We start from the raw sequence: 12,645 nt of genomic DNA on the forward strand, positions 1-12,645 counted from the left end.
TTTAACCCGTCTTATTGTTCGAAAGTAAGGTTTGTGTATCGGCAGGTACTTTAAGCTTTAGGTACTAGCTGATACGTAAATAATTAGTGGCTACACGAGCCATGGTAGGGCCTTTAGCAGCTCAATAATAACCCAGACACCAGTTACGATAAGTGTGACACCACCAAACATATTTACGTATACATCTTTGCGATAATATTTGTCTATGTACATTCTAACTCTATTAAAATAATTTGGTATATATTATAATGTATATTTTTGAATTGAATTTGAATATATACACCATTAACACTTGTTTATGGAATACGATGTTCGTGCGCCACCCAACAGGGTCCACATAATATCAGCGTCGTGGTTCACGCCGCGACTTGTGCTGAGTGAAGCCCTTTATCTCAGGACGTCCACCACCACCTTATGGTCATTTCGACAAACATCCGTCTTGCTTTTTTGTAATTGTTTTAGTGGTGATATGATGTTGTTGTCTTTTTTTTGTGTGTGGCGTCCTTTTATAATAAAGATAGAAGAGTCAGAGAAGCGTCAAGGATACTACCTACGAAATGAAAGGAGAGCCTTGGAATTCTCAGAAACCGTAACTAGGGAGACTCTGCTTGTTAGTGATGAGGAGTTCCTCATCACTAACAGTTCCTCAAGCCTGGATAGTTATCCAGGCTTCATTCTTCAAAAACAATATAAATGGCGCTGTAAAGATTTAATTTCGTTTAACCTTCTAATATCAGGGATAACGGACATATGCATCTTTTATCTTTGTTTTTGGGTACAAATGGTGACTCTTTTTATTACTCCCAGGCTCAATTATATCTTCTACTCATTATTATTTTGATCAAAGTAATTAGAAGCAATATAGGTAGCAAAATAATTTTATATATAATGTGATCCAAATATCAAGCAACAATACACACACACAGATATATATACATATATCTCTTCTGTAATTACATTGTATTTTTGAATAATTACCCGAGTAATGAGAAAATAGATAATTATCACGTTAAATGTCGACAACGCCATATACAGGGTGTTAGTGACATCGTAACGAATACTCAGGGGGATGATTCAGACCATATTATGACTTTTTTAGTTTTTTTTTAAATCATTATTATCATTTCTATACATTTGCGATGGAAAATTCCACTTGATATCAACTCAGAATCATGGTCTGAACCATCCCCTTCCTTATTCGTTACAATGTCACTCACACCCCGTACATGTACATACGATAGCCATACAAGTAGGTACGGGTGTTAGTGACACCGTAACGAATACTGAGAGGGATAATTCAGACCATGATTCTGAGTTGATATCAAGTGGAATTTCCTGTCGCAAAATTCATGAAACTTTTAGTGTTTTTTAAAATTATTTTGCTTTACTTACTTTTGCGACAGAAAATTCCACTTGATATTAACTCAGAATCATGGCCTGAATCATCCCTCAAAGTTTTCGTTACGATGTCACTAACACCCTGTATATATTGGGTGTCACTGTAAAGTATCTATGTAACTGCAGAAGATAACTGTTATATACTCGACACTCGTATATATGCTTCTACCATTATAGTGTATTTTTGAATAATTATAACATAAAATACCAAATACTTTATTGAACAAACAGGAAAAAACAAAATACAAAACAAAAGAGAAATAGAATTAAAAAAAATAAAATAATCATTTTTAATTAATTATTTTTAATTATGTACCCGAGTAATGAGAAAATAGGTAATTATCACGTTAAATCTCGACAACGCCATATTATTATTTTTTAGGGACCGTAGCCTGGAAAGTCCTTCATTGTCAAGGTTCTATAGTCTATAGGTTCACACGTGCGAGGATGTTTGACAACGGGAAGGGAAATAAATGTCACTGATTTTCTTTGGGAAACTGTTTAAAAGCCGCTAAAGTTGGATCTGGATTTAGAAGATTTACAATATAAAAAATGTGCCAATACATATTACTTTCTATAAAGATAATACTTTCACAAAATCATTATGATATATATGGTCGTAAGGCCCAAATGCCTTTTAAAATCCAAATCCCATTGTTAAACTATTGTGTCTGGAAATCCGGGAGTTACGAGGATATAGTACCTACGCCATACAATAAAACGCTTTACAATTTACAAGAGAAACTTATTCTAAGGTGGGCAAGGATAAATTGCTATAAAATGTAAAGCAACATGGAGTGTATCCCGTCTGAAGGATGAGTTACGAAAGAAAAAAGCAGTCAGTTGGAAAAAGACAGTTTTGATTGAAAATACGTTTTTCTAAGGTTTCTTCTTTCCGATCTTTAGGGAATAAATATATCACTGATTTTGCAGATAAACGTAGCGCATAGGGTTATAGTGTACTCAGACGACGCCCTGAGCCGAGGTTCGCGCCCAACTGGGCACCCTCGGGCCTGTTGTCTTAAACGTTGTACCGGGTGAGAGCCTTCATCGCTCCCCATTTGTCCGGCCAAGTAGTTAATGCCATCTGCGGCAAATCTACAATAAGTCACGTAAAAAAAAAAGGTTATAGTGTAAAATTGGGTCGTGTACTAGGTTCAAGATAAATTATGAAATTCTGATTACTAAAGAAAGACAGATTTAAAACTAACGTAAAACGTTGTCTTTTTTCTATTTAACTTATTAAATAATTTTAATCAAGAAAATCGTAAATAAAAGTCCGACATTTTATCACGTTTTCTATGACGTCACAGTGTGCTTTTTCATTATAAATTCCATAGTAATTTCGGGTTTTGACGTTTAATAAAAAGTAGCTGATTTGACTTGTTGGAAACTAGCCTGTTATAACCAAACAAATAGTATGGGGAACTGTTAAAATTTAAGAACACTCAACAGTAGCGACATCTGTTGGGAGAAATAGGTACTTTTATCCTCATTCATTTTGACTCTTGACAACTTTCTTCAAGTTGGAAGATGGATGTTACTTAAGTTTGCCATAAGCTGTTTGCTAATACAGTCGCCACCTTCAAAGAATCGCCAAAGATCTTACATTTTTAATATAACATAAGATTACGGCTGCATTTGTAAGGGGTACATCCATCTTAAGATAAACTGCCTTCTTATAAATTCATTTTATTTTTAAATCATCTTGTCCCAAAGGAAATTGATCGATTGAAAGATTAGATTTTTTATCCATTTATATTTTTCGAAGTTCGATTTTATTTTTTACAATGAGGGATTTTCCATGCTACTTTCCCCAAACGAACTATAGATGGCGCTGTACACATTTAACGAGATAATTACCTATTTTCTTTCTCGGGTACACAAAATGGCAGAGGCATTAACAGCCTCCGTGGTCTAGTGGTTAGAGCGTTAGGCTCACGATCTGGAGGTCCAGGTTCGATTCCTGATGGAGACATTGTCGAAATCGCTTTGTGAGACTGTCCTTTGTTTGGTAAGGACTTTTCAGGCTTGAATCACCTGATTGTCCGAAAAAGTAAGATGATTCCGTGCTTCGGAGGGCACGTTAAGCCGTTGGTCCCGGCTATTAGCCGTAAAAACACCTCCACCAACCCGCAGTGGAGCAGCGTGGTGGAGTATGCTCCATACCCCCTCCGGTTGATTGAGGGGAGGCCTGTGCCCAGCAGTGGGACGTATATAGGCTATTTATGTTATGTTATGTATGATGGAAAGTGAAATAGCGTATACGTAAACTAGTTATTTCTGCAAATAAGGCCTGTGCCCAGCAGTGGGACGTATATAGGCTGTTTATGTATGTATGTATGGCAGAGGCATATATAAAACTAATTGTTGCTTGATATTTCGATCATCTGATCATACAAATACATATATCTAAGCATATTATGCATATCTATGCAAAGAATTTTCTGAATTATGTTCCTACCTATATTCATCATCATCATCAATTTAAGAGCCACGCTCTTGTCGGTGCAGCATTTTCCATGCTACTTTTTTACGGAAAAATAGGGCAGTGGTTGCCCTCTTGCCTTCCGCCCTACCTATATTGCTTATCTTTATTTTGGTTAGAATAATAATGACTGGAAGATGTAATAACAAGGGAATAGGTCGAACCTTTGTCAAACTTGTACTTGTCCGAATGTTCCGTATAGTTTAGTGAAAAGATCTAGATCCTTTTAAAAGTTACCCAAGTGATTTAGGTAATTCGGGATAGCTGAAATGTTCGATCGTTGTTGAGAGTTTCGTAGTATAGTTTAATTGAGAGGTTTCTTGTTCAAGTTGTAAAGCCGTGGAAGTTTGGATTGTATGTTTTATCTCATCGTCATCTCGATCCGACGCCTCCGAGTTACAGTGGTTGAACAATGGGCTCATGGTTCTGAGGCGTTAGGTTCGATTTCCGGTGGGGAGACGTCTAATATAAAATCACTTTGTGAGACTGTTTGTGTTTGATCAGGACATTGCAAGCTGAAATCACCTGATTCAAAAACAAACAAACACCCACTGTTTTGTGTATTTTTGTTGTGTAAGATCATTAAGTTTGTATTGTGGCATCCATCATATTCGTTCTTTCTTTGGTACAGTCAGAAGCAAATACTGACAGTCAAAGTGTAGGTACACATAGTTAGCAATAACCAGAATGTTCAATAATTAGGGACGTTCAAGGTGGCTATACAGATAGTGACACTCTAAGTGACCAAAAACGGCCTCCGTGGTCCAGTGGTTGAGCGTTGGGCTGACGATCCGGAGGTCCCGGGTTCGAATCCCGGTGGGGACATCACAAAAAAAAACACTTTGTGATCCCTAGTTTGGTTAGGACATTACAGGCTGATCACCTGATTGTCTGAAAGTAAGATGATCCGTGCTTCGGAAGGCACGTTAAGCCGTTGGACCCGGTTACTACATACTGATGTAAGTAAATAGTCGTTACACGAGCCATGTCAGGGGTAGAGGCCGATAAACTTGATGAAGGTCAAATTAACATTTTTGAATCTACGTCATTTCACAAGGTATTATGGCTGAGGAGAAGAAATGACAAGAAACTGCAACAGCAACACATATATATTACAAGTTATTTAATAACTAATGGAACACATTTAAAACCATATTTATCATTTAGCTAATTTATTAGCACTAAATATTACACAGAAGCCACCGCTCGAAGCGTTGCACCTCATGATTAATATACACCCGCGCACTTGTTTGCGCATCGCTACTCGCCTGTCTAAAAACAGGGACTCTGTACAATACACTTTATTTTCACATCCCTACTAATATTATACACTAGCGACCAGCCCCGGCTTCCCACTGGCAGTGTACTAGGTACCTATGTGAGTCGATAACTTTAAAAGTGCTTTTTTCTTTACAAACTTTAACCCTCTACTCCACGCCTTTGTAAAAGTTGTATATAAAAATAATTAATTAAGTACATTGTAATTTAAGTATTTAAATAATTAGTCATCATCAGCCCTAACGTCCCCACTGCTGGATAGGGAGAGATCGGGCCTTAAACCATCACGCGGGCCCAATGCGGATTGATGGTTATTAACGATTGCTAATGCAGCCGGGACCAACGGCTTAACGTGCCTTCCGAAGCACGGAGGAGCTCGAGATAAAAACTTTTTTTTGTGGTCACCCGTCCTATAACCTGCCTTTGCGAAAGTTGCTTAACTTCAACAATCGCAGACCGAGCGCGTTTACCGCTGCGCCACCGAGCTCCTCAAATAATGAGTATTTTCTTGTAATTTGTAAATCCTACTGTAGAAGTTTCATACAAACTTTGCCACCCCTTTTACCCTGGTTTCTTGAATTTTGGGCAAATCTCGGCTCATGGCGTCGTCTGAGGGAAATATATTCTTTGAAACAAGCTAGCAGTGGTTTTACGAACGCGCGAAGCGTATTATGTTTATATTTGTGACATGCAATAAATTAATATCAATATGAATATGAATGTGAATTTGAATATGAATACACCGGAACAGACGAGTGCCGCACTTCAGTGTTGCCAATTTAAAATGACGACAACATTATTAGCATTATAGTACGAGTAGATAGATATAATTAAATTTTTTTTCTGTAGCCTAATCAATGTCCCACTGCTGGGCAAAGGCCTCCCCCTTCTCTTTCCAACCCTCCCTGTCCCGGGCATCGTTCCGCCAGGTGTGCCGGAAGGCGTCCAGCTCGTCCCTCCACCGTCGTCGTGGTCTACCTCGTCGTCGACGACCCTGTGGGGCCCAATCAGTTGTAATTTTGGCCCACTTTTCCGGATGCATACGGCAGACATGTCCCGCCCATTCCCACTTCAGTTTAGCGGATTTTTCTCCGACATCTGCCACTTGAGTTTTGGAGCGCAGTGTCGCGTTAGAAACACGACACTGCGCTCCAAAACTCATAATTAAATAGATAAACAAAATTATATAGGTAGTTAATCATAATGTTCATATGAATTCAGCAGGTTAATCCAAGCTCGGAAGTCGGACTTTCAAAGTTGCTCACTCGTATAACTGGAGAACTTCCGTGTAGGTGGATCTTAGAACTTACCAGCCAATATTACCTTGTGAGGCTATAGAGAACTTGTAAAGCCAACTTTACTTGGTGAACTAGTTTTGAATAGATTTGAGACATGTATCAAGTAATATTTCAGTAGCCCTAACATGCACAAAGTGATAAAATTTTCTCACGGTCATTTTGTCGATTCTGACGATATAATTATGTCGTTTTATCGATTGATGCTAATATGTGAACCCAAATAAGTCATGTCGTTCTGTCTAAATACGAACAAAATCACGTGACACGCATGTTAGGGAAAAACCAACTTATCGATTTCGACAAAATTCATTGAATCGATCGATTATATTATCACGTTGCGCGTGTAATCCTGCTGGACGTCAATTTAGTGTCTAATTAAAAACAATTTGGTCCATTAGAAAATCGACTCTTTGTAGTCTATCAACATAGGTCCTTAAAGTGCAAGTGCGGGACTTAAAGTGCAAGTGAGGCACTGTTCCCCAAACGCTGGAACATATTACATCGTGACCTGTGTGCCCGAACACCTGCACGCAGGAGGATCTGATGAGCGCTGCAGATAGCGCCATACTTGTTGCCAAGTTTTGGGCCGATACTATTTAGTTTGCCGTCGACACGATAAGAAGACAAAAGTCCTTGTTGGTACCCCGTTTATTTTTTTCTTCTCTACCCGAGAATGAAGCCACTTACACGTGTGAGGTATCTAGGGGTGGTATTAATAAACTAATCCCCAGTGGCGGCCCTAGCAAAATATTTAGGTGGTGCAAGACCTTAAAGTGGCACCTCTCAGCCCCTTAAAATACAAAACTTTTGGATTAGTTTACGGCCACCGAAATTTACCTGTTTAAATCTTTTTAAAAATGTTGTTGATGGCCACCATGTATGAGTTATGTGGCCGCAATCTATCCCAATGAAGTTAGTTTGCGGCCAGGGTGAGTCTTGGCTGATTTTGGCGCCTATCCCCCCACCCCTCCCCCCCTTTTTCGGCGCTGCGGTGGCACACCTCGCACCGCCCTAGGGCCGCCACTGCTAATATCAGCTGAGACTGCCCTCAAGATCATGCTCAAGTCCCTGTTTTTATATAAGAACTGTCACATTGACATGATCTCAAGGGCACTCTCGAAGCTGAGATTAATTTATTAACGACTTCCGTGGTCCAGTGGTTGAGTGTAAACTCACGTTACGGAGGACTCGGGTTCGATTCCTGGTGGACACATATTACAAAAAATATTTTGTGGTCCCTAGTTTGGTTAGGACATTACTGGCTGATCACCAGATTGTCCGAAAGTAAGATGATCCGTGCTTCGGAAAGCACGTCAAGCCGCTGGTCCCGGTTACTACTTACTGATGTAAGTAAGTGGTGGTTACATGAGCCATGTCCGAGCCTTTGACGGCTCAATAGTAACCCGGATACCAGGGTTGATGAGGTTGGTACTCCGCCTCACGACCCACACGACAGAAGATTAATTTATTAATACCACCCTAAGAGTCACAAGTTCGAGTCGAGAGCCGTCTAGTCAACCCGTAACCCTTGTCACCACATGTCTGCCACTGACACTCCTGTTGTTGTACATGTGCTTGCTACAACTGCTGACGTTAGTTTATTCTATTTTATTTAAAACGAGGAAACTGACACACAAAGAGCATTTAGACGTCTAATAGTGCAGAGATCTCCCTACGTTTTTCTATGACGTCGCAATGTGCTTTTTCATACAAATTCCATAGTCATTTCTTGTTTTGACGTTTAGTAAAAAGTCATTGGAGAAAATTAAAGAAAAAAAAAAAACAAAATTGGAGATGTCCTTAGAAAAGGGTTAATACGATCTGCTCTGAACTGGCGTGCGTGTACGAAGCGATTGATGAATGTGGAGGAAGCAAGAGAAGTGTGTCAGGATTGAAGCAAATGGAATTCTATAGTCTCTGCTTACCCCGGTGGGAAATAGGCGTGAGTTTATGTATGTATGTAAATAATAGGAATTTGAAAAACCGGACCTGTCAAATTTTAAGACAGCTCCTTTTTCTTTAACGTTTTAAAGATAGAAAAAAATAATTATTTTTTTTAAGAGCAATAACATAACACATAGTATACATCCACTCCTCGCCAGCTATATTTAAGTCCCATGTACTCGTAATAGGGGCGAGCTTATTGCTAACCGGGCACAAATCCTGGAAACCACGTCACATTGGGGTGTCTCAAAGGCTTCATTACAGCAATTCATCTAAATAGCAATATTTCAATTTGACATTTGCATATCAAAGTAAGTGAGATGTGTCAAGAAATGTCGAATAGCAATATTGCTTTTTAGATGAATTGCTTCAATGTGGTTTTTTTAACCCTCCAGTTCTCTCTCTCTCTCTTTATTTAAGAGCTGCGCTCTTGTCGGTGGAGTAATCGCCTTCAATACTCCATAGATAGGGCGTGTACGCAGTACACCGACCAATTTCTCAATCGGTGATGTTCTAGCTAGAGCCCTACCAGAATCCATTTCCTCGGCCTCCGACCAGTACTGATACCGCTGCTGCCCGGCATCAGGAGTGCCCTTTTGAAGTAGCGGCGCGCGGCGCCTACTCGCTACGTCACAAGATCGTCATAGAACCTAAGTAGCATTTTATAAGTTAGCTCGTTCCAGTGAACCCTCCAGTTACGTATGAAAAATTAAGCTTTTATTAATATTTAGAGGTATATTATAAACAATAAAATGATAACAAATTTATTTTCGAAACAAACATAAATACAAACAAACCGTAAACCAATAAGGAGAAGCTCTGAAAGCTCGAGCGGAGAAGTTGTAACAAAACAGCGGTGTTGCTGTTTTCACATGAAACATGTTTATGTTTGTGGTATTCAATCTCAGAGATAAGTGTTTTTCTCTCGGACTTACATCTTCACCATTAAGATTTTAATGTACTTACTACAATATGCACAGCGGAATTCGTGGAATTTTGAAGAGCTTTCGAATTAGAATGAAAATTGTATTTCATACTTCCAATTGTGGAGGAAATTATGAAAGTATGCTGCTTTTAACAAATTACTACAGGCTGTTAGTGACATCGTAACGAAATTTTGAGAAATGATTCTGAGTTTATATTTAAATTCCACTTGATATCAACTCAGAATATTGGTCTGAACCATCCCTCAAAGTTTTCGTTACGATGTCACTAACACCCTGTTTATTACCTATGTGGGTATTGATTTATTTAATGTTAATAGGTACATAACATGAACATAAACAGCCTATATACGTCCCATTCCTGGGCACAGGCCTCCCTTCAGTCAACCGTAGGGGGTATGGAGTATACTCCACGTATTTTTAATGGCTAATAGCCGGGACCAACAGCTTAACGTCCCTTCTAAAGCAATCACATTTATCATCATAAATCATCTTACTTTTTCGGACAATCAGGTGATCCAAGCCTGAAAAGTTCTTACCAAACCAAGGACAGTCTCACAAAGTGATTTCGATAATATCCCCACCGGGAATCGAACCCGGACCTCCAGCATGTTAGTAGGTACCCTTATATATTAAGTGTAGCCATTTTTGTTTCCAACGAGGGATTTTCCAAGCTTCGTTCAAAAAAAATATATAGTTGGCGCTGTACAGTTTGCCTTCCTTTAACCTTATAATTTCCTGGATAGCATTTTATCTTTGTTTTTGAATATAAATGATAACCCTTGTTATTACACCCAGGCACAACACATCTTCCACCCATTATTATTCTGATCAAAATAAAGAGAAGCATTATAGGTAGCAACAAAATTCTTTACGTATCTGATCCAAATATCAAGCAACAATTATTTTTATACTCAATGCCTTTGCCATTATATTTTGTTTTATGTTTTTGAACATTTATGTAAGTACCGGAGCAGCAATGAGAAAGTAGCAAATTATCACGTTAATTCAGAACAGCGCCATCTATATTGTTTTTAGGGAACTTAGCATGGAAAGTCCCTCATTATGTGGTAATATGATATTATGCTAATGATGCAGAAGCACACGTACGCGAAAAATCAAATTATCCGTTTTCAATTTGAATCATAGGTACTTACGTAAAGACATAACATAACATAAACAGCCTATATACGTCCCACTGCTGGGCACAGGCCTCCCCTCAATCAACCGGAGGGGGTATGGAACATACTCCACCACGCTGCTCCACTGCGGGTTGGTGGAGGTGTTTTTACCAACGGCTACTTAAAAAAAAGACCTGAATCATTCAACTATAAGTTCCGGTTGTTTAGATTTTCCATCGCTTCGAGAAAGTTTTTTAGTCCAATTAAAATGCAAATGAGGCTAGACTGGGGTAGCTGGGATAACGGGCAGACGTCAGACAGAGACGCGAAAGCGAAACGCGACCGAAAAATAGAGAAAAAAAATACAATAACAAATAGCAGTTGCATCAAACTTAACAAAGTCAGAAATCAGAATCATTTATTCAACGTAATTATCATGGATAAACTTGTTGAAGGTCAATGTATCATTTTTGAATTTACGTCATTTCGCAAGGTGTTAGGGCTGAGGAGAAGAAATGACAAGTAACTGCAACAGCAACACATCTTTTAAAAACCAATGAGGGTATACATTACAAGTTATTTAATAACTATAGGAACACATTCAATACCAGACATTTTTATCATTTAGGGAGACATTAATCTTATAATAAGCTTTTTTACATAAAGTAAGTTTCAAATGAGCTTTAAATTTATTATCTGTCAAATTTAAAATATTATCTGGTATTTTATTGTAAAAACTTATACATAAACCCAAAAAAGTGAATTTAATTTACTTAATCTAGAATTTCGAACAGCCTCTTGATAGTATAGGTAGCAGTCGCTGTGTTTTTGTTATTTCAACATTTCCTTCTTATTGCGCGAATTGGGGGTTTAAACAGGCCACATTGAAGCAAATCAATTCCATTCTAACAAGCAATATTGCAATGACACACTTTCCATGATAATTTTCCCCAAAAATAATATAGATGGCCCTGTACAGATTTAACGTGACAATTACCTATTTGCTCAATACTCGGGTACAGTCATGAGCAATATAATGTACCCACTGTAGGACTCTGTCACACTAACATATTTGACATTTAGTGAGACTTACAGTTCAATTTGTCAAAAAAGTTAATGTGACATGGTACCAAAGTGTATACATATTAATGCTCGTGACCATACATAGTTATTCAAAAGTGTAATGTAATGGCAGAAGCATTATTAAACATAATTGTTGCTTGATATTGCTTGCTTAGACCAGATTATGTATGTATGTATTATGCGTATATAATTATGTTGCTACCTATATTCCTTCTCTTTATTTTGATCAGAATAATAATGCGTGAAAGATGTGTTGTGCCTGGGTGTAATAAAAAGGGTCATCATTTATACCCAAAAACAAATATAAAAGATGCAAACGAGTGTTGTCCTTTAAGGTTAAATGAATTTTAAGGTTAAACGAATACAAATTTTCACAGTGCCTTCTATATTTTTCAGAGAGCGTAGCCAGAAACTCTCTCATTAGCAATGCGCAATGGTCAAATGCAACATTTTTTGAAAAAAAATAAAAATAGGAACTACTTATCAATTTTATCATTTCTTATGAACATGTTTTTTTTTCTTGGCTTTTTATAAGCAATAATATATCTATAATAATAAGATAATTCCTTTGAAGTGCGACATCTTGAAAAAACCGCAGATGTCCCGGTAGTCGCGTGTAGCAAGGGCCTTATTTTATGTCGCGCGTGTCGCGTCGCGCTTACATAGCGTGGTAGGCCTGTTGAAGTACTCGTAGGGTGACCATAATTGGAAATCTCGCGCGCCTTTTCTTGATTTCGCGCGTTCAATGTCAATTTATTTGCGCGTTTCTCTTTAGTTAGAAAACTAGAAAAGCTTAATTTACCCGCGTCCGCTTGTAATGTGAACGCGGCCTAATCGGGTGGGTTTAGACTGACGCCACGGCGACCGTCGCCGCTAGATTATAGTGAAAGTATTAATTATTCTAATTAATTCCTAAGATCCAGTATTATTTGTGGGATTAGTGGAGCGAGATAATATGACACCCACATCTACTTAATGTGATCAGATATTAAGAGGTTGGTGGTGCGAGTTGCTTGTTCAATGTACTCGTATAAACGAACTGTTTAACAATAGTAATTATTCTGTACTAATACCTGATGATGTGTATTATA

General features: G+C 38.2%; 1 protein-coding gene and 1 non-coding gene across 2 annotated transcripts in view; both read left to right on the plus strand.

Moving 5' to 3' along the window:
- The window catches only part of LOC126369199 (uncharacterized), a 279,281-nt gene that overhangs the window by 153,305 nt on the left and 113,331 nt on the right, over nucleotides 1–12,645 (plus strand). The window lies entirely within an intron of this gene.
- On the plus strand, nucleotides 4,640–4,711 carry Trnav-gac (transfer RNA valine (anticodon GAC)). The gene has a single exon. It is a non-coding gene; the product is annotated as a tRNA-Val (tRNA).

This window comes from Pectinophora gossypiella, chromosome 8 (genome assembly GCF_024362695.1).
Source record: "Pectinophora gossypiella chromosome 8, ilPecGoss1.1, whole genome shotgun sequence".
NCBI classification, from domain to species: Eukaryota; Metazoa; Arthropoda; class Insecta; order Lepidoptera; family Gelechiidae; genus Pectinophora; species Pectinophora gossypiella.